General features: G+C 38.6%; 1 protein-coding gene across 3 annotated transcripts in view; it reads left to right on the top strand.

The window, feature by feature from the left end:
• epha10 (EPH receptor A10) overlaps nt 1-24,153 on the top strand; it is a 166,779-nt gene that overhangs the window by 675 nt on the left and 141,951 nt on the right. The gene's annotated exons all lie outside the window — the stretch shown is intronic.

The raw sequence follows: 24,153 nt of genomic DNA, 5'->3' as shown, positions 1-24,153 counted from the left end.
CTTTAGTTTATTAGTTTGTCACAAAACAAGCAAACAAAAACAACGGATTACTCTTTAACAGCAGTGCTACAGAGTTTAGATGGTAAACCTGGACAAAAAAAATAGTGATGTGCACAAGTTTAAAGATTTTACTGTAAAGGCACAAAGTGTAGACTATGCGCTGTGACAGATGTGTGATCCCACATAGAGCCGGTGCTTGCTTTAACATTTAGTTTATGATTTATTCAGGAAGTGAGTTTGGTTCAGACAGCCGTCCCCGTTATAAAAAAGAAATCCTCGGGCTGTTGCCACAAAGATATGACTTGTACGGAAGGCTTTCGTCGCGGCATCTTTGTGCAACTGGTTTCTTTGTCTTTTCATACTCAGTCACTGAAGCTGTGACGCGGACCACGGGATGCATTATAAGATGTTGACTCAGTGCTTATCTGACTGTATGAATCTCCCCATTCAGCTCACTTTACCTTCTATTTTTCTTCATCAATTTTTAAATAGCGAGGCGGCGGCATTAATTCCTCTCTTTGGCTCTTCAGCGGCATTAAATGAAGTTATGAAACAGTGGTTATGCAGGAGAACAATGTATGATTCAGTGGGGGATTATATATATAGATTTAATGCTGATGTGGGATTAGGATGTGGATTGCTGGCTTGTTTAATTGCCCGTTTGCATCTGCACTGAGGTGTGTGAGAGAGCTGGGAAGGTACTGCTGTGGTCCAGTGATTTACCAGCACCCTGGCTGATTGCCACAGGTAAATACTTTCACCACCAGCAAGTTATCCAAGATATTGTAGACAAATTAAGATTTTAATCATTCAGCCTAACCCAAGCTGCTGAATGGACATGCGTTTCTGGCTGCTGGTTCAGGTGTAAAGTCACTCTAAAGCCACAAACAAACATGCAGCTGTAGTGTATAGTAACCAATATGGACTCTGAGAAAAGTAGTCTACTTTTGGCACACTTGACACACTTTACACCCATACATCATTGACACACATTATGCATTATACATTATACATATACACACATTAGAGCAGAACTGGCGCACATGCAGCCCACGGTCAAATGCACACACTCACTTGGCATGCACACGTTGCACCTGCATGCAGGCTTTCTAATGAAACATACACTTGTTCACATGTACATGGTGTGGCATTTTTTTGGTACTAAAGGCCCCTTTTTGTGGGCACGCATGCAGAGACTCATTCACATATGAAAAGTCACATGCCCACATTTGTACTCTTCATTTACCCATACACACATTTCCTCTAGAGCATTGCCAGATTGATTTGGTTCTCTGGAATGCTGGGTAGCCGGATTTGGATGCTAGCTTTTGTTTAATTGATGTTGTGACAGCGATTAATTGCTGTGAAAGCAATGTGCTCCTGAAGGCTTGTATTGGCAGCAATTCTTCTCGCTGTTCGTAAGGATTTGAGAGATAGGGGAAAACACAGGGGAGATTTTTTTTCCCTCCACTTTTTTCCCCCATTATATCCACATTAAATGAGGCAATTTACCCACCTGTCTACACGCATTCTGTTAGTTCTAACCAAGAAGCTCAGGCACACGACGGCCTTTTCAACAGAGAATTGCATTTGTGCGTTTAGGCATTTGAAATTTTGTATCTACTAATGCATTGCATTATATATATATACATATATCTATATACACACACACTCTTTGATTAGCATTCCTGATGTTTCCCTTTTTTGGTCTGCCCTTGTGCCTATTCTAATCCTTCAGTAGCTGTTATTCCCAGTTCTATATATCAGTAGTATTTCTGTGCTCTTATTTCATTTCTCCTCGTGTGCCAGCAGCATTTTCCTGCCTCTTTAATGTGCAGCTACATTCTTATGTTGTTGTTCCTTCCTTTAGCGCTCCCTCTATTTTCTTTCTTCCTGTTTTTCTTTGTTTCCCCCCGTCCTCTCACACATGACCCTCTTATTTCTCCTCTCTTTTGCTCCTGTTTTTTCCTCCATCTTCTTCCTGCTTGTGCATGTGCTCAACCTCTTGAGCTGACTTAGCAAACACTAATATGACCAGGGGGTTCCGACAGGCAGAGCCGGGTGTCCACCATCGTACTCTAGCGCATTACACACAGTCAATCTAGCCACTCCTCCTCCCTTCAGGTCTCTTTTCTCATTCCCCACACCTCACTGCTAACGCACCTTGGCATCTCATTGGGATCTCATTTACTTTCTCTCTCCTCCATCACTCCCTCCCTTTCTCCCTCTGCATCCATCCATCCTGTCCTAAGCTGAGAGAGGGAACAACCCTCATACAGAACAATAGAGGCAGAGTGAGAGAGGAGTGGAGTGATTGAAAACGTGAGGTGGAAGAGTCTCAGAAACTGCAGCGTAACCTGTGAGTTTATCCTGTTTGTGGGACCGTAGCTTTGTTCACTTGCTCGCTGCATCAGAATGACTGTTGTGAACTGCCTGCACTATGCTCTTGGCAGACATGCAGCAGTCTATTGTTTACCTAGAGCCTTATTATACTGGCACTCTTCCCAAACCGGCATGCCATATCTAATTTCATATTTACAGGTACCATTATTTACCGTAATGCATTGTAAAACTGAAATATTAGTGATACAATTTTAGTGTTTTTATGATCGAACATGTTTAATGCTAGATCCACAATATCCATACATACCCAAAGTGCCTGTTTCATTACAATGCAGTGACTAACCCTTAGAACTGAGACTGAACTGAATTATTTCTAATGGATTTCTTCAGAGAACTTTAGACTTTTTTTTAACAGTGGGGTTTTTACATGCTAGAAAGGTATAGCATTAAAACAGAGATAAGACTACATCTTGAATTCTGTGCCAGTGTACCTGTTGACCCTTTGACTGTGTAAAAGGTGCATTTGTGGACAGCTCAGCCAGTGATCCCAGACCTTAATCGGAATTGTGGTTCTTTCATGTTTTTATTTACCCCAGTTTGTGTCTGTATGCCCATGCATAAGTAAAGTCAGTAGGTTTTGGTATGAGAAAAACGCTCAGGCTAAAGCATTTTTCATCTTGCATAGTGACATCTTCACCTCTATTTGCATTGCCCAGGAAGAATTTGCTTCAACCTGCATATTTCCATTTATTTTGTATGCAGCAGCACCGCTTTAAAAATCTACATTGTGTTTGGTCTGGAGTTTGACTTTAACACAAGTAATGTGAGGCTTTTTATTTTCCCCAGAGCAATTATTGTGAGCATTTTAGACACATAAGCAACAGATAAACCGTAACATATGCACCTTATTCTTTAACCTTAATAAAATAGCCAATTTAACAGAAATACTGAAAACAAAATATTGACAGTTAATCTTAGAAATGCTGAAATTATTTATTAATTATTATGGAATGTGTAAGATCCAGTGTTATCACACCACTGTTGCACCGATGTTGACCACAGATCTTTGATTTTAAGTGTTGTGCTAAAACACTGAAGCACTGGTTTAAGTAGGACAGGCAAATCTTGGATTAATGTTTGTACATTGCCTGCCAATTACATAGATAACGTTTTATAATGCCAAAAAACAGCTTCATCTAGATACAGATACTTCTGTTGACTTGGAAGCAGTTTAATTCATCTATATATTTATTAAACTGTACTCCTATGTCATATCATCACTAAATCTTATAATTAGTGCTTAGAAGCAATCTGATTTACTAATATTGGGATCATCAGCTATTGCCAGACTGGCAAAGGGGTAGCTATCCACCCTCCCAGGCATCAGTTGGAGCTAATTGCCTGTGATTACTGCAAGGTTATTTCTGCTCTGCTGCCACGGCCCTGGACCGATGCACTGGACCATCTCGTTGGTTGGCAAGGACTGCTTTAGACCTGTGCATGTTAGATCAGATGACTCTGACCTCTGTGAGTATGAAAGGTCAGAGTGATTTGTGAAGATGGCAAGCGTAGCAGTGCAGCGCTTTCTTGTCAAGGCCTCGGGGACACTGTCATTTTCTGGAAAGACGAGACGAGGGCTGAGGCGGAAGGGAGGGTAGAGGCACAGGTGTGGTGAAATTAAAAGAGGGAGAGGGAGATGGTGGAGCCTCATCCCAAAAATTACGTGTTACAAGCAGAGAAAGGGGAGAGGCGGTGTCTTGAGTTCAAGACTAAGGACACAGGTAGGAGGGAGTGACAGAAAGAAAATTGGAGGGGAATAAAGGCGGTTGGAAGAGAGCTAGAGATGAGGGCCTTGTAAGCTGCCACCACTCATTGTTGTACAACACATGTAAGTTTCATGTGATCAAACAGACTAAGAGTTAATATAAGAAGGCAATTCAGCAGCTCAGCCAGATTCGTATTTACCCCCCACTCCACGGGAATTGAAAGGCTGATGAATTACATATGTAAGAGAGAGGATGTGTAATGTATGTGTATTGGATACCAGTAGGGGTCACCTATTTTTTTTTTTTTTTTTGGTCCAGTGTAAAGAGACTACTATAGGATCTGGGCTATTCTGCTGGGTCCGCAAGAATGAGCTATCACTAGAGGGTGGGAGTGTGTGTATGGAAGAGAAAAAGAGCAATCTTTGTGTGTGTTTAGAGGTAGGAGGGAACAATGGGGGTTTTAGCAGGTGTTTCAGCCATATTGGACAGTTACGAAGGGGCTTTGTGCAGCTGTCTATGATAGATGAAGGAAGTGCAGATGGACTACACATTTATTGCTCATTTAACTGATTAATCTATGCTGAAACCTCTCCTTCAGCTGTTATCTATGCATATGAATACCACAGCCTGTATGTGTATTCACATACTTATTCGCATTGGCTTGCAGCCATGTTACGTGAGAGAAATGTCTGGGTTGTTTTTTTTCCCTTTTGGCTTTCATACTTTGGCTGTGATTGTTATTACAAGAGAACTGAAAAGCATCCTTAGACTGTGCAGTTTTGGAAAGAGCGTAATCAAAGTGCAATGTAGCTTGACCAACTTGTTGTTGACATTGTAAATTCTATTAAAATGAGATGAAATGTTATTAATTTGCATGTGGGTTAATTGAATCGTTGCTGCAGCACAAGTATTTCAGCAAAGACAGGAAATTAAATAGACCTCAGTGAGAGACTAAAAAACATTATAAAACAATTCTTAAACTGTTGTTTGCCTGTCATTTATATAGTGCCTTATAGTCCTGAGTAATTTGCTCATAGGGGGTCGTGTGATTGTTGGGGTTTTCTCTCTGTTATTGTAGGGTCTTTACCCTACAGTATAAAGTGTTCGAGGTGACTGTTGGTATGATTTGGCGCTATACAAATCTAATAAAATCAAACCGTATGAAATGAATCAAAAACTTTTATCTACAGTGCAAGGATATTTAACGTTTACATTTGTGTACAGCTTGAGAAATCGGACGTTTTGCTCCTGTTAATGGTTACATCATTTTATTTCTACCTATTTCTGTGGGTAGATTAGTTTGAGCTCAGCGCCATTGTAGCAGTTATTTTTATGCTTTTCAGATAGTAAATAAGTGAAAATTACAATTATTCTGTTTCCCATTCTATAATAACTCTGCATTATTTGCAGTTTTTCACCATATTTAATAGTCATTTATATTAAGAAAGAACCATAATTTATATTTTGAACACAGTGCTACATTCATACAGTTAATTAGTTAGTTACTAGCTGCAAGTGATGATTATTTTAAGCATATTAATCCTACAAGTCATTTCCTTAATTTGAATATGTGATTTTAAACATTCTAAAATGTTTAAAAAGGTCTATTACAATTTCCTAAAGTCCAAGATGATCTCATTACACGTTTCAATCTTTTGGTAAACTGTTGAAAACCCAACGATTTTCAATTTACTGCATTAAATAAAAGAAACCCATCACTCACAAATGGAAGCATATCATTCAAACCGTTCTGTTGACAGTGATAATGGAGCATTTCTCAACTAACGGACTAAGTGATGTTTCAGTTATATGTTACATTATGGTCTTGCATTTTTGGACTTAGATCAGTGGGCATACCGTCAAACCGTCATGTTTTTAATTTGTCAAGAAACCCAGGTATGTGTAACTGCAGTGTGAAATTCAAACATTTTCCATCTCTCTTTTACATCTGTTGTCAATAGTGAAAAAGATCATTCACAACATTTTTTTTCTAAACTGTAGCACTTCTGCTCGTGAGACTTACAGTCACATCAGTAAACTGTTGGCAGCTAACCACAGTCGCAAGTAAACATTCAACCCGTAGGAAACTGCTTTGAAATTCTACTTGTTGTTTTTTAATGTCTGTTCTGGTTCTTGTGGATGTGTCAATGCAAGCAACAAATACCAGGTGAGTTAATTGTTTAACAGCTGTCAATGGTAGCATTCGATTACTTCTTTTTCTTTGCGTGTATTAGCAGTACACCAGTATACAATTTGCTAAAGTGGATGAAGAGTCTTCATGTTTCTGTCTCTGCTAAATAATTTTTACGCTTAATGGGGTTAAAAATATACCCCCACTCCCATCCCCTCTGATTTTTAGAGCTAGATCTTGAACTGATCTACATTGCAAACGACTATCAAATCAGAAACTGAGTATGAATGTTAGTGCTATCTGTCCACTGACAGCAGAGACTATTTTGTTTCAACTTTACATTATGCCACCATAATACCACTTTTTTTTTTTTACAGGGGACAGAAAACATCCTGGAAATATTCCAACTAAGTGTGAACAATATGAATTCCCTACAATGTTCAGGTCTGCAGCTAACCATTCAACCCTAATCTGACTGTCACTCGGTGTGTCATATGCATTTAGATCTTGTAAAACATCGAGCTGAGAGTCATTTTCTGAGCCAGTTCATGTATTTATTAACACTTAAACTGTGGTTCTTCTCAGTAAATGAAACAGGTTTACCTTCTTCCCTGCCTGGAAATTTCCAGCTGTGGGTAAAAGAGAATGACATGCTGCAGATGATTCTCTGCAAAAGAGCAGGAAAAAATCCATAAAAGTGAACTGTTTGCTTAGGAATCTACAGTAGCTGAATATTTATTCATTCTTTCTTTAAGCTGACAGCATCTTGTGATGTTGCATTTTGTCTTAATCCGAATCAGAATGCTTTATTGATCCCTAAGGGAATTATGTAAACAAAAGAAAGCTATTAAAACAAACGAACACTCTAAAATACTACGTAAAGGACAAAGAAAAAAGTAAGAAAAAGTTAAATTAAGGACAAAAAAGCAGGGGCAGCTGAAACAGGCTGCATGCTGGCTGACGCTGGCGCACTAAATATTGGAGTTAAATGACAAACCTGGCCAAACAGTGCTAAGTGGAAGAGGATGGCATCCTAAACAGTTTGTCACAACAGGAAATTTGTAAGATTGGGACTTTAGCATTTTTATTAAATAAAAAATATTATTATAAATGCTGTGGTTATATTTTCAAAACCTGAACTCATTAAAATTCAAGAACATTAAAATACAGAAATAGTTATCTTAACAGGGATCACAGTATGTATAACCTCTGTGTTTAAGCATGTGCATTTTTTTAGGGAACATCTGTAAATTCTAGACACATGGAGGAAAAACTGGGTTACACTCAACCAAAACGGACACTGTCGTAGTATCATGAATTTTCTTAAACTCTCTCATATTATTGCATCATAGAGAGTGTGTAGTTATGAGTATGCAGAGTAAAAGAAATCATCTAATGCTGAAGATGTGAAGAGTGCAAAGTAAAAATCTTGAAGCCCAAAATGAAGAAAAACCGAGACATACTTCAGTGAATTCACATGTGCTTTCATGCCAGAGCCTTATGTAAACATCTCAAGGGCCTGTTTTCCAAAGGTTTTTCAAAGGTTATATGCAAAAAGTGTAAATGTAAAAGAAAAAATAAATTAAAAACGTCTCCAACCACCCACAGATTTTCAGAGTTAAGACATATTTCTACCTGATAGAATGGATACTCTGAACACATTATTCATTTTTGCCACTCTTGTTGGGATACTAATGGATTAGAGGAGCACTTGTTGGCAGGCATTTCAGTCCTAAGATGTCTAAAGTTGATAAATGCCACTGATGTGTATTTGTGAGAAGCTGTAACTGTGCTCTTGGCAGACTTTCCTGCTCAGGGTGTTTTGCATTGAGAGTAAACAGTAACAACATTAACGAGAGACTTGATCTGGGTGGGCATGTTGGGAATTGAACTGACAACTTGGTGGAGCTCAGTCAGTCTGCTACCCTCACACTCCCAGCATTTCATTTCATTTCATTTCATTTCCTTTTTTTTTTTTTTTTTTTTTTATCAGTGGTGAAAACAAAATCACCCACTCATTTAGGCTTTGGTATGAAAAACAAGCTGGATTTCAAGCAAGTATTTCAAGCTCGTAAGAGTTTGTTCATTCCATCTCTAGACTTCTAGGAGCTGCAGGCCAAATGTATTGACAGTCCAAAATTCATGCCCTTGAAAACCCATCTGGGTAAATAATATTTTTCAGTTTCCTTTTTCACATGTTGAAGGAGTTGTTTGTGTACTGCTGCCTCGATTGTGCAGTCACTGTGTTTCTTAGTGTGTCTCTTTACACACGTGTATATTTAATGTTAAAACAGAGCTTTCAACTTTGAGTTATTCATTGTTGAACCAGCTCTCTTTATGCCTTCTTGCTTCAGGAGAATTTTGAGAACAAGCTTAAGATGCAGGGGGATAATGGGGGCAGATGTGCATGAGTCAAAGAGTGCAGTGAGAAGTAAGCTGCAAACACTGGAGGTGTTTTACTGAAGACACGCTTTATGCAGTGCTATATGCAATACTTTTAAAACTTGATATCACCCAGCCCTGGGCGAAAAATGACCTTTTGTGGTTACCCACTTGCAGATGTGACTTTTTGATAATGCATGCTCTGTCGCACCAATTCCTTTTAAATCAGGAACCATGCTTTGGTAGAAAATGTTAGGAAAGGAGCTGTAACTTGAGGTTAAATGTGTTGCCCTCCCTTTAAAGTGTTGTCTTAGAGACCATCAACCTCAATTGAGGCTTGTGGCCTTACAGCATTCACATCACACTGCCGTGGAAGCGATAAAGCTCCTAGAATGTGTATAAAGCACATAGATGCAGACAGAGGCATGCACCAACCAGATATAAAAAAAGTAAAATGACAAGATCAATGCTGTGCAATTTTACTTACCTCTCCCATTTGTTGTGGACATACAGCCCACTGTACACCCTGCTGTTAGTGCTACAAATCTAAAATTTGGACCTTGTTTTGCTTTGTGATAGCAAACTTGCTGAAGATTCATCTGGCCAATTTTGGCCTACCTGAGATAATACTGATTCAGTTTCCACAAAGCCTTTGAGGTTAAGGGGTGTCAAACCTATGGCCTGTGTACCAGAATTGACCCAGCAAACGGACTGCAACTTAAGAAAACACCAGCAATAAGAAAAACGCTGCAAAAGCACACAAAACACAACGGAAATAGGAAAAAAGAAAACAGAAATAGGAAAACCCAAAATAGGAAAAAACAGATTTCCAAAAGCACAAGGGAAGTGTTTCTGGGGAGACAATAACCCGACGGACCAGTTGTAGGAACCCAAATATGCTAAAAATTGCGCTGGGAGACACTTATTAGAAGTGGAGGATCTATCGGTTTTGCGAGGAACGAAAAGATGAGAGGTGAGTGTGTTAGCCTGACTATTAGTCTAATAATCCGTCATCAGTATTATATGAATCATGAGATTAACACACACTTACCTAACATGTTTTGGTTCCTGCAACTGGTGCGTCGGGTTATTGTCTCCCCAGAAACACTTCCCTTGTGCGTTTGGAAATCTGTTTTTTTACAATTTCCATTTTTGTTTTTCCTATTTCTGTTTTCGTTTTCCTATTTCCGTTGTGTTTTGTGTGCTTTTGCAGCATTTTTCTTATTGCTGGTGTTTTCTTAAGTTGCAATCCATTTGGCCTCCCAGGGCCACCGTACAAAGTAGTTAAGTAAGCGGTAAATAATTAAATGATGGTGAATAAACAGGATTTTTTCTATCTACTATATATTATATTTGGTTGTTTTTAAGTGTATCCACAGTGGGGGGGAAAAAGGTCATTTTCTGTGAATTAACAAAATCTTTCTCTTTTATAATTACAGGACAGTCTGGGAAATGAGTAACTAAACTCCTTCTACCTCTACCTCTTTTATTTTCTGGAACACAGTTTATTTATCATATAGAAAAGCTGAGATATACTGTTGAAATTGCACTTCTTTTCCTATATTAAAATATATAACTTCTTTGCGCCGACAGAAAGAGGAGTTCCACTGGTCCGATCCACTTAAGATCAAAGTTGGTTGTAAGTGGCCCATGATGTAAAACTTACTTTTCATCCCAATATGTGAGAGATGCTCTCTGAGTTGGGCTCAATATTTCAAGTTTAATATTTCATATTAATATATTAAAAAATACTGAGAATTCTGTTTTTTGGGTTGAAGGTCCTTTCAACATACTTTGGAACCTTCAGGCTGGCAGCAGCTGAGGCTGTTACGTAAGAGTGACGTGACCTAAATAGGAACACACTGTGCATGTTTTAGGGACACATGAGAAATCACACCTACTGAGGCTTGTATTCTGTTCAGGCTATTCACAAATGTTCTCAGCAGTACTCTCCAGCAAACATGCATACGCATGTCATGCTTGAAACCTCTAGTGAACCCAACCGTCTCTCTGTCATTCCTCTGCTGTGTGAGTGTGTGCGTTGCTACCTCTGGTTGAGGCTGACTGACCTGTGAAAGCTCCCTTTTAATGCTTTTCATGTTTGATCGTCCTCTTCTGCCATGTTTGACCTGATGAGACTGTACACATAAGACAGGGGACAAAAATACTTTGACTTATTTGTACATCATTCTGCACTCAGTAGTTTTTACATGATTAAATGCTGGATTATGCTTGTTCTTCTTAAATTTCTCTGATTTTCTGTCCCCTCTACAGTGGTGCTTGCTTCCAATATGTCCTGCTATGTAATATTGGTGCAAAACTGCAGGGATATAGCAGCTTTGGCAGTTACAGGCAGTTCTAAGCTGAGTCAAACTGTAGCACTTCAGACTTTTTTTAACAAGGCCTATGCACAAGGCTGTGTTTTGATTAGTAAAATGTGTTGAAATAAATGAGTGGATGCTATGTACTCCTGTGAAATACAGCCTAAATTTCCTTTATTATAATCAAGGAATATTTGATTTCATATAGATATAAACTACAGTAACTCATCGACAATGATTATGCATAGTCAAACACAGGGATGGGCAATTCCAGGCCTCGAGGGCCGGTGTCCTGCAGGTTTTACATCTCACCTTGGGTCAACACACCTAAATTACATGATTAGTTCGTTACCAGGCCTCTGGAGAACTTCAGGAGCTAATTTAGCCATTTAAATCAGCTGTGTTGGTTCAAGGACACATCTAAAACCTGCAGGGACACCGGCCCTCGAGGCCTGGAGTTGCCCACCCCTGGTCAAACATGTAGAAGTTGAAATAGGTTGCACTCATTTCTCATTTCTCATTTATTTATTTATTTCACACTTGGTACAACAGATCAAACAAACCAACCACACTTTCTGTCAATAAAGCACTACAACCATGTGTGAAAAGGAGCAGGAAGAAGAAAATATTCTTATTAAACCCTGCCCCCTATCTACAATCCAACTTATATTACAAGTGGGCACCAAAAATCAGGAAACAAACTAATATTAACATTTCTCTCCGGTCCTAACCCAAACCAAACAACAAATTTACAATCAGAATATACCACTCCACATAGTAACAAGGAGAAAAATACATTTAAAATAAATAAAACAAAAAATTATAATGGATCCTTTTTCAATGAACTCCAATTTCATTCGCATTCTTCATATTGAGTTATCGTTTTAAGCATGTAACACTTTTTAAAACAATGTAAACTTATAATTCTTTAAATTATAATGAAGAGAGTTCCACAGTCATATACCCCTAACCGTTGGACTCATTAATCTTTGTGTGGTCCTAGCTAACTGATGCTTAAAATAAAATTTCCTTCTGCTTCTTCTCCCCCTGAACACATTAAAAATACTCTTTGTAACTTAAAGGGCAAAATATTATTTTTAGCCTTAAACATAATTAATAGTGTCCGTAATTTCACTAAATCTCCTAATTTTAATAATTTTGATTTTATAAATAATTTATTTGTATGTTCTCTATATTTAACATTATGAATCATTCGTATCACTTTCTTCTGTAATAAGTTTAGAGGTTTTATAGTATTCTCATATGTATTCCCCCAAACTTCAACACAGTAACTAAAATATGAGAAAAACAATGAAAAATATAAAATGCGCATTGTTTTGTAATCTAATAAATCTCTTACATTTCCCAAAATATAAATGCTTTTAACCATCTTCTTTCTAATATACTCAATATGAGATTTCCACGTCAAATTTTCATCTACTATTACACCCAAAAAACGAAATTCAGTAACTCTTTCAATCAATTCTCCATCAATGGACATAATGACTTCATCCTCCTTTAGACGATTGCCAAATATCATGAATTTCGTTTTTGTCAGATTCAAAGATAATTTATTTACATCAAACCATTTTTTTAATCTTAACATCTCAGAAGTCATAATTTCAACCAAATCTTTCAAATTCTCTCCAGAGCAATAAAAATTTGTGTCATCTGCAAATAAAATAGAATTTAACCTTTTTGATACGTCACAGATATCATTAATATATAAATTAAAAAGTTTAGGTCCCAAAATAGAACCTTGAGGAACGCCACATACAATCTTCAATCTTTCAGAGGTATTGCCGAGATAATGTACATATTGCAACCTATTTTCTAAATAACTCCTTAACCAATTCAATGCCACTCCTCTCACACCATAGTTATATAATTTAGAAATCAAAATAGAATGTTGTAACGTATCAAAAGCTTTTTTTAAATCAACAAATACCCCCACTGTATATTTATTATTATGGGTTGCAGATGAAATATCGTCAATGAAAGTCAACAATGCTAATGCCGTTGATCTATTTTTACGAAATCAAAATTGATTTTCATTTATTAGTTGATATTTTTCAATAAAACTATCAAGTCTTTGCGCAAAGAGTTTTTCAAGCACTTTTGAAAACTGTGACAAAAGAGACACTGGCCTATAATTGTTAAAACTATGCTTATCTTCTGATTTATATAAGGGTATCACTTTTGCCACTTTCATTCGATCAGGAAATACTCCTGATTGTAGCGAAAGATTAAAAATATAGCAAAGAGGAATACTTATACAATCTAAAGTCTTTTTAATTATGACCATGTCTATACCATCACAGTCAGTAGATTTTTTATTTTTAAAATTTTCTACAATTGCTACTATTTCTTTTATGGTAATATCGGTCAAGAATATGGAATTAACCATTCTATTATCTCCTTTCCAGGCTTCCTCATATTCTGGATCGTCATTTTTCCTAATTAAATTTGCTAAAGTAGGTCCAACATTTACAAAAAAGGAATTGAATTCGTTTACTACTTCAGTCTTGTCTTCGACAACTTGATTATTCTTAATAAAATAATTAGGCCGATCTAAGGGTGTGTTCTTGTTACCCAATACCTCCTTAAAAATATTCCAAATGCCCTTAATATTATTCTTGTTTTCCTGAAAAAGTTTATTATAGTAGTCTTTCTTGGCTTTCCTCAATATTAATACCAACTTATTTTTATAAACTTTATATTTCATTTCCGCATTCTTAGTTCTCTGTGTTATATAATCCCTATATAAATGATTTTTCTTTTTACACGCATTTGCAAGACCCTTAGTTATCCAAGGTTTCATATTCTTATTCTTTTTCTTATACTTAAATGATACCAATGGACAATGTTTATCATACAAGGCTAAATATGTATTTAAAAATGCTCCGTATGCAACGTTGACCTCATTAACATAAACCTCCTTCCAGTCCACTTCCATGAGATCTTGTCTAAACTTGTTAATTGCCTCGTTATTTCTTAACCTTCTATGACTCACGAAACCAACTTCTTCCTTTCTTTTCATATTTAAATCAAAAGTAAAAAAGACTGGTAGATGATCGCTTATATCATTTATGATGAGGCCACTCATAATATTACTCTCCAAACTATTAATAAAAATATGATCAATTAGTGTTTCTGATTTATCCGTTATTCTACTCAGCTTTATAATTAAAGGGTAAAATCCTTTACCAAATAATAATTCAAAAAAATCTGACGAAGCCTTATCATTTGCCTCTTTACAAAGATCAATATTGTAATCACCACACAAACATACAGTCTTATTTCCCTTAGCCTTACTCAATAAGTCTTCTACTGCTTCTGTAAATAACTCTATCTGTGACCCCGGTTTCCTATATATGCACGTTACAATTATATTACTTCTTCTTTCTATATCCAATTCCACTGTCACAGACTCCATTAAATCGTCTATAGCCACAGACATACATTCAACTTTTTTACATTTCAAATCACAATTAACAAAAAGTGCCACCCCTCCTGCCTTCTTCTTAGTTCTGTTTACAAAGTATAAATCGTACCCTTCAATACAGAAATGACAACCCCTATTCTCATCTAACCATGTTTCAGACAGAGCAATTATTTGAAACCTGCCTCTCAAACTATACAGAAAATCTTCAATCGAAGCAAAACTTCTATAAAGACTTCTGCAATTAATATGAATTAATGAAAATGTGTTGGCTATATCAACCTTATCCCTGAATTGCTCCTCTGTAAAATAATCACATGTGACATTAATTGTATTAAGCACATTCCTTTCTGGGTCAATACCTACTTCAAAATCATATGATTTATGATCTGAGTCGTCAAGCATTATGCATAATTATTCTAAAACTATCTATTAACCTCAAAAAAAAAGAAAGAAAGAAAGAAAGAAAGGGATCCTTAGCAATCGCACATTCATTTATCGACATATTTTAAAGTCCGTTGATCTTGTTTTCTTCCATGTCCAATTTACAATTTCCTTTTGTCCTTTTCCACCCGAAGTAGCATCTGTTCTTGTAAAGGATGAACTAATTGTTTTTAGGCTCACAGCCATAATTGGTCGTAACCGTTTGTCTATCTTGATCATATTTTCACGTATAAGTGTCCAATTCCTCAAGATCCTTAATCGTTATAACCTTGGCTTCTTCTGGCGTTCCATTCAGTTTAATCATCACTTTACAGTTCCTGGTCCAGGTTGCTTGAATCTTTTTCTCCTTCCGTAAAATGCGAGCTTGTCTAGCAATATCTGCATTTCTTTTAGTAAGATGTTCATTCAAATATACTCCACTTCCTTTCAAAAGGCTGGACCGTCTCAACAAATCAACTTTGTGTTTACGGTTTACAAATCTCACTACAATTGCTGGAGGAGCATTAGTGTGCCTTCTAGGAAGGGTATAGCATGCAGATATATTATTACTATGCAGGGGAAGTTTTTTATTCGAAAAGAATTCCACAACCTGCCGTTCCAACGACTGTAGCTCCTCCATCGGGGGCACGTCTTCTCCTCTTTTTGCACCGGTCCCAGACTCGGTGACTCTCGCATAAGTCCTGTGTTTAGTTTCCAGACCTGTAATAATCACGTCCTCGAGTCAAGCCTGCTGTTCTAGATCGTCCACCTTCCTTTCCAAAAACTGGATTGTCTTATCTTTCTCCTTAATCAGGTTTTTTAGTTCTTTGATTTGATGAGTTCTTGACTCACACAAGTGTAGGAAACAAGGAAAAAAAGCTGTTTCAAAAAGATGTTTTCAAAACATCACAATTTCTCCTACACTCGTGTAGGTTTTTAAGGTGCTTTAAAAGGGTTGCTGAGAACAGTTTATCTGTGAGGCTCAGTGATGTGAAGGTCAGGGGTAAAGACTTGTTACTGAAGATAATTCTTTGACTCTGCTTGTATTTTTGAGGTCAGGTGATGCTAGAAAAGAAAAATCACTTGATGTGACGCCTTCCTGCACAACGAATAAGAATCTAAGCTTCATATAAAATGCTAAAATACCAGAAATGTATACAGAGTAGTGTTTAACATCAAGATTAACGAATAATAAAAATTGTTAGCTATTCAAAATAAAGTAAATTTGATTACATCAGAGATGGATAGACATTTTAAAATGTTACAACCAACAGCTTCTTACCCAATTACTGAGTCTTGTAAAATACCTGTGCTGTCACCGAACCTTTAGATAAAGGTGATTGTGACTAAATAGAGTAGCTCAAAAACACAGCAAGTGACGGAGGTTTTCATAAATGACTGGGATAAGAATATGTAGCAATTAGGATATTTTTAAACTTATTCAAGAAAAACATTATTCCTGTTGAAACTGTAAATTGAAAAGAAAAAAAGTATTGTAATGAGTGCTGCTGCCTATTGCAATAAGTGATGCATGTCATCTAAATTACCAAGCTGTGTGCACATGCACAGGAATGGTTGCCATTTTGATGGCCGAGGATATAGATTAGAATGACTAACGCACGCGATTTTCTACCCGGTGATCGCCCAGCAGTTTCATGTCGTCCTTGTCTTTACCTGTGGTACCTCCTTCCTCTTCTGTTCTGTGGTGGTAATGGCCGTCATGTTGGAAATGTGTCCGGCTGGACCTCGTAAACCATTACCCTGTGCATAGGAAACCCCATTAATCTTTCTGAGAGGCGTTTGACCTTTCAAACTCATTAACCACAGTCGGTGTGCAGAGAGAAGTGAATCTATACACATGCCATACATGCACTCTCTTTCTTGCACACACAAACAAACACTCTATGCAGAGTGCTCAGGTAAAGTTGGCTTATACACACACACAAACATCCTCAAGTGTGAACGCACTGATGTATGTCCAACTGCCAATATCACCTTTACCGGCTTGCCATCTCAGCCGCTCTGACTCTCTCTTTATCTCTCTTGTCTCTCCTCTCCTCCTGTCCTTTTTATCCCTTTGCTTCCTCACCGTGTGGGTTTGGGCGCTGACCTGGAAAATTGCATGACCTTTTAATACGCAGCTTCCTTGGTGATGAATAAATACATAAATCGTGCCGCTCCGGCTCAGTCACTTTTATGATACCCCTTTCACCCTGTTTCTCCCTCCCATGCACCCTGTCATTGGAACCCCCTCAGCACAGACACAGAAGAGGAAAGCAGGGCGTCTTTGAAGTGATAGCCCCCTGTGGCGAAGAATATCTCTAATGAAAGGTGTTACTGACCAGGTTGAGGGCGAATGATTGCGAGTATGTGAAGTGTAGATGGCAAAGGATGTAATGAGGTGAGTGAGCAAGGCAGGTTAACATGCCAGCATGGGACTTGCTCTTCTCAGTTTATCAGCAGTTGAGGTTGGGCGTGAGTGAGCTTTGTAGGTGGCAGAGGATGTAATGTGGTGTGTGGCAAGGAAGGTTAACATACCAGCATGGGACCAGATCAGCTCAGTTTATCAAAAGTGCACAGGAGAATGAAAAAGACAGTAATAGGCTAAGTGGTGGGGTGGGGGGTGGATGAAACTTATTCTGCTCAGTTTACTGTAGGGGTGATTAAGGAAGGGGAAGAGGAATGAACTGGAGATGCTGAGAAAATTTGGAGAAAGGGCAAAAGTGGCAGAAAAGAAGAAAAAGGGACTAAGTAAAAATTAATTGCAGAGCTGATAAGGAAGATAATGGGGGTAATGACCTGGCCTGAAATTTGGCACAGAGCTGATCTGGACAGATCCAGTATTAATTCATTGGGATAAATAATCACCATAGCTCCTTTTCTCGGTGCACATTAACTATATCGATTCTGTCCATTCCATCCATATCTTAATTGTTTATCCAATTCATTAACACACCTGGAGTGGAGCGGTTCCTGCTGGTGTCAGTCCATCATAGGCCCAATATAGAGAGACGGATAACTATGTATAACTATTTTTTTTTTTTTTATTGTGGCAGAAGGCTTACACATACAAACTCCAAAAATCACCACCATGCCACCCAAGTACACTGGATGCCACTTTTTTTCCCTTAGGCTTTTTGTGCATGCCTTCATGTTAATATACTGACTTTAAGTATATTTCTGAACATGTAGCATTGTGTGCACTCACGTGAATATTTTTGTTTGTCTGGGTTTGATTGCAATCAGAGTGTCATCAGTGCAGGATGGTTGGATGGAGTGTGCTCCTGTTGTTTCTCAGCTTCCTCTGTTTTAAATGTTGCCTTCCTGTTTACAAGTCAATTCGTCTGCCAGCCAATCAGCACGCCAAACAACCAATCAGTTAGTCAGTTAACCAGCTGGCTGAACAACCAGTCATTTAGTCAGGTAACCAGCTGGCTGAACAACCAGTCATTTAGTCAGGTAATCTGGAAAGCAAGCAACCGCTCAGACTGCTAGCCAGGATTGCATTTAGTGAGGCAGCCAGCAGTCAATCAAAAAAAAAAAAAAAATCAGCTCATAATCAAGTTAGTCAGAGGCATATAGCACTTTGTCTATCTGTCAGACAGACAGCCAATCAAAGAGGTTGGCATTTTATTAATCGGTTATTTCAAAGACCAGCCAGCAGTTTCTCTTCAACAAAACAATGTGAGCACCAGGCAGAATTCTTTCTCTGTGCTACGTTGACGCAGTGAGATCTCATGTACTCTAATTTTGTCACTCAGAACTTATAACGTGTATGATTATGCCTGAAGCATCAAATATTCTCACTGGCATAGTAAAAGAAGGCTAAGCAATATACAGACTCAGTAAAGTAGGTGAATCCTGCTTTTTTCACATCACAGATGGATGCCAGGATAAGAACTAGTAGAGTAAGACTGCAGATGCTATATCATAGAGGAAAATGTGCAAATCAAGTTGTAGCAGCCAAAGCCACTGAGAGAAAACTGCACAAGCAAAGGGGAGAAGGAAGGTGTGTGTGTGTGTTTGTTTCTGTGTGGCACAGGGGAGATAAACCTCAGCAACTGTTGAAAGTACAAGCTGCGTGCTTCAGGTGGATTCAAAGGCTAATCTAAATTGTTGCACCCTAAAGCACACTTTCTTACTGGGGCTTTCCTTTATCAGGTGTGAGATGCTACGACGAGCAAACCTGCATGCGTGACTAACTGTTTTGGGTGCCCAGTGATTGCAATCAGTCTCATAAACATACCTTCCAATGTAACTCTCTTAATCATTTATGTAGCATTGCCAGTGATCTGATAACAGCAGACAAATGTTCATGTAATTAGATTTTTAAATCTACTTGTTATTTAAATATAGTTAGCACTTGTTAAGAGTAAAGTTATTGCCTTTGGTTGGTTTGCTCGTAAAGCACATCTTAAATGAGTGTAGCAAGGATCCACTTATTGAGTGAAACGAGAAACTCTGCACTTACAGTGCAGAAAGCAGTGAGTCTGGTGTTATGTGCACAGACACATTAAACTGTGAACAGAACAGTTTTTCTGTCTGGCCAACCGCAATAAATATTGTACGTTTAGATGCAAGAAGGAATCTTTGACAACAAACAGACAGAAATATATTTGAGTCTATTTGACTTTTTTCTAAAAAGGTTTATTATTATTATTATTGCCACCACACCAGGGGCACTGTCCCCATGTTTCACGTGTTGTTGCAGAGGTGAGCCAACCGGGAGAGCCCCACAACATCCAGACCCTTGAGGAACAAGGGGAAGGGCAAACACTCATTCGATATGGCTTATCCCCATGCGAGGTCAGCACCACTCCATCCCCACCCTACACAGTGTGGGTAGGAAGCTGTCTGTGTAGGTTCTCAGTCATTCAGGCCACGATAGTCGTAAGAGCTTTAAAAAAGGCAACTGGACTTCTTTAAGTAAAGTGGTCCAGTTGCCTTCTTTTTTTGAAGCTCTTAAGACTGGGTAGGAAGCTGCTTCCCCCTCCTGAGTCATCTGATGGTTTGTGAAAATCACTCTGATCTCAACCCAAAGGACTTGCTCCATGGCCTCATTGAACCTGTCAGCTGTCTCCAGGGTCCCACAGGCTAACCAAGATTGATAGAGCTCTATCTTCAGCTTGAGGGTTCCCTTCACCTATGGTGTCCAACATCTGGTTTGGAGATTGCCCCCTTCGACAGCAACCTGACAAAGTCACACATGCTTGGTCACATTGACATTGACTTGTAGTATCAATATTACATGTGATAGGAATATGAGTTATTTAATAATAAATATTTTTACGCTTTCTTTTCTCTTTTAATTAGGCACTTAAAGTACTACATGTTTATTCAGTATATACCCTCCTGCTTAGCTAAAGAGCTCGCTATGGTTATTCAAGATTTCTTGAGGACAGGGTGTGTGGTGCCATATCCGTCTGCAAGTGTACCTTGGCAAGGAAATGGTTTATTTTCAATAATTGGTTTGCCCTCACATTTAATGCATTTGCTGTGCGTGGCTGTTGTGTAGTAGGTCCGTGTCTGCACGTAAGCACTGGAAGCTCATGTATTGGGTATATTTAAATAATTTTAATAGGGTTACTTAGCATTATTCTGTGTGCAAAAGTGATGCAGGCAATTTCTCCCATTTTGCTTGTTTATGTGTGGTTGGGCTTCTTATTCTTCAGGCTGAACACTTCCTGTTCTGCCTGTAAGATTAATTTTTTGCATTAGAATTTGCATTTGAACAAAACACAAGACAACACAATAGCACGTTGCTCTGCGAACTCTGTTGACTGTGGGTTTTAGACTGTGGCTTTTTCCCCTCTCCTCTATTCAGACTGGATTAAATGTGGATCAATTAATGTTTGCACAAAACACTGCCTGATTATGTACATATAGTACAGATATGTGGCTGTTATCAAGTGATGCTACAGTGGTCAGATGGTCATACTGGTGCTGAGCTGAGGTGACTAAGATTTTGTCTCCAGGGCACCTAAGGATGTTTTGGCAAAGGAAGTGAAAGGAAGTGCCTTCCTCCCTCCTTTTTTTCTCACTCACTTTGTCTTGCTTACTGAATTGATCTCTCTCTCTCTCTCTCTCTCCCCCCCCCCCCCCCATCTCTCTCCCTCCTTCTTTCTCGCATTCTTTCACATTGTCTTAGTCTATCTAACTCACTAACACAATTGAAGTTGGCAGTGTTTCAGGGATTGAGTGGCTAGAGTTAATGGCAAATTACCTGCCTGCCTCTGAAGTCTTGAGTGTGTCTATGTTTTGGATGGGGGCAAAGTAATGGAGGTTATTTGAAGGAGCCTGCAAATAAATCACTAAATGCCACTAAAGCATTCAATAGTAGCCTGTTCATCGGCCCGGACTGTACAGATTTATATGCGTATGAAAATTGGTTATCGCTTTCTGAAATGTAATTGTTTTCTGTGCTGTGTGCTGTACACAGACTGTCAGTACTAGCATTTGATAACTCACCAGGAAGCCAAAAGTTATTATAATCAATATTATTATCATTAATTTGGCAACATTTGGCCTCCATTTATGTTTTTTTTTAGTGTATTTAATCAAATGAATCAAATATACTTTTCTTGATTCTTGTAATATATTCTTACGGTGGTTCGTGTTAATATCAACAGCGATCCCTGTGAGCTAAAAAGCTGTTTAAAATCATTTCAGACAGTGTTCTTTTTTTCCCCCTACTCTTGGTTATGTATGATGCCAGCGAGAGTTGATATCCTTAATGTCTGGCTGTGAACAACAGCAACCCCACCCACCTGCTGTTTAAACCTTCTGCTTGCGAGAGGCAGCCACTCAGAAGAAAGTTGGAAAGAAAGTTGGCTTAAAGTCAGAGGAGAGAGAGTTCAAATGGGCACTTTCCACCAGTTCATAAAGTGACAGGCTGCACAAAGGCCCAATAAGATAAATAAGGATTACTGAACTATGAATCATGCAAAGCCACTCTAGTGGAGCCCACTTTTATGAAAAAAATATGGAGTTTGAAATGAGCACAAAAGGTCTCCTCTAATATCATGCAGTTGAAGCGTGTGAATTCTTTTTTTTTTTTTTTTTTCAACTTTTGGGGATATTGATGATGAAGCAGAGTGGTGGCATCGCTCAGACGTCTGACTCACACTGCATCACACAAGACTTGGGTTAATTAACAAACTGTCCTTTATCGAGCCAAGATGACTAAGAGGACTTTTCTTCGATCATCAGTCTCGGGATCAGTTGCGGACAAAAATGGCCATATTACACGTACAAGGTGTCTCAGGATGTTAGAAAGTATTTTTTTCTCCCAAGCTGAGAACTCACTTCTCACTCAGTCTGATCAGTGCTTCATTGACATGTATTCATCTGAGCTCATCTGTGTAAGTTTAAGTGTAAGCACTGGCTATTGACAAGTAATATAAAAATAATTAAACACAATCCTGCAGTAATATTAGAATAAACAACGTTTCCAGTCATTCCGCTATCTAGAGTGCGGCGCTGATCTTTCTCGTAGATGTCAGCTCTCTTCTTTGTTGTCTGCAATCCCTTTTTAAAATTCTTTTTTTTCCTTGGTCTGTCATTCCTTTCATTTCTCACCAGGCCTCCTTGGGGATGGAAAATAACTAAGAGCTTAGAAAGTGCCCAACAGCACAAAGTTAATAGTGAATATATTAGCATGTCCTTGTAAACTGACACTTTTCTGTTCCATTTTTCTGAAAGTTTGCGAAGCTATGTTTAAAAAAAAAAAAAATCACGTCCTAATTCACAGTCCGCATGTGACAGACTTATGTGACTTACTGCCTTGACAGTCGTTCTTGTCCTACAAACATACACACTCAGGGACACGTACGCAGTGAGAGGACGCAGCAAAAGCTTGCTTTTAGTTGGCCACCCCCTGAGAATAGAGGCTGATGAAAAATTCAGCTCAGTTAGTTAAAGAGTAGCTTAAAGCAAAAGCTGTTTGGTTTAGTCTGTATCCTTTCCTTTCTTCTTTCTTTCTCCCTGCCTACCTGTCACTTTCTGTTTTAAATTGTCATTGGGTCTGATCTGGTTTTTTCTTCCCTCTTTCTGCATGGTTAAAACACCCTACTGTATCTGTCTGGTAAACAGTACACGGCTCAACCTCGATCTACAGTGTAACCGTTGGTTACTGGGCAGCACTTTACCATCAACATTTGCCCTCCACTTGGCTTGTACTACAAACCTTCTGCTCAGTGAGACCATGTGACCACAGCAGTCGAATATGTTTGTACCCCGTGACTTGGAAAGATTCGAATACATATGGTGAAGTGATGGCTTTGCAACAATTAGGGGGGTGAACCAGGCTCTGTCAAGCATTAAACACTTTGCTCATAAAAGCTGTTTTATGCCAGCTTGTAAAATGCCTCATAATCCTCTAATATCCTCACTGTAATCCAAATATTTAGGTATAAGGAGCAGTGGACTTTTTTCATTTTGTCAAATAAACAATTCCAAGTTTTTTTTAATTATTTTATGATTTATTAAACTAATGGGACTGTGTTCTTTTACGTTGTTAATTCGAGTGAAGCTTGTTAAAGGTCTATTGAAACTGCTGGTGGACAAGGGCAGAAGGAAAGGAAAAGACGGTGACGATTGAAATGCAGCTCGGAGAGGACAATACTGAATCTAATCTGTTTATACAACCTCACCGCCAGTCTCCCTCCTGTCTCCTCTCATTTCAAACTTGCCAAACAAACACATACACACGCGTTTGTGAATAAACGCACACTGACACACAAACTCGCACACACCTCTACACTTTATGAAAGGAACAGCGGCCCTTCGCTTATCTCGTGGGCGAAATCTGGAAAAAATGGAAGTATTGCATTTGCATTTTAATTTGCCCTCAATCAGGCATTGTGTTTGGAATTGCGACAAAATTGCTCGGTGTTTGCTCCTCGTCCCTATTTATAGGGGCTCCGTGAACGACGGGCCCTAAATTCAAATCTGCCTGCTATCACAGTGTATGGAGATGAGGCTTCCTCTATTTCTTCCTCATCTTCTTTCCTCCGTCATTCATTCTTTCTCTCCTAATTTTTTTCTTTTATCATTCTACCTCAGCTCTTTATTACTTTTTCTTATTTCCACCCCACACACCTGTTTTTCCTTGTGTTCTTTCCACTTTAATCACTCTCTCTCTCCAGCTCCTTTGACTCATCCAGCCCCTCCCGGTTTTCGCTGCCAGACGAGTGAAGGCACAGATTTCATTAGTGATGCCATGTGCCATGCTTCTCAGATCCGAAGGGCTCCAGCAGTCATGGAATCGTGACCCTGCTCTGCCCTCATCGTCTCAATCCTCTGTCACCCCATCGCTCTTTTCTCCTGACCCACCCCTCTGTCCCC

Source organism: Perissodus microlepis, chromosome 22, assembly GCF_051167445.1.
Source record: "Perissodus microlepis isolate ML-2025 ecotype Zambia chromosome 22, ASM5116744v1, whole genome shotgun sequence".
NCBI lineage: Eukaryota > Metazoa > Chordata > Actinopteri > Cichliformes > Cichlidae > Perissodus > Perissodus microlepis.
Note: the sequence above shows the minus strand (reverse complement) of the source record. Positions and strands in the feature narration are given on the sequence as shown.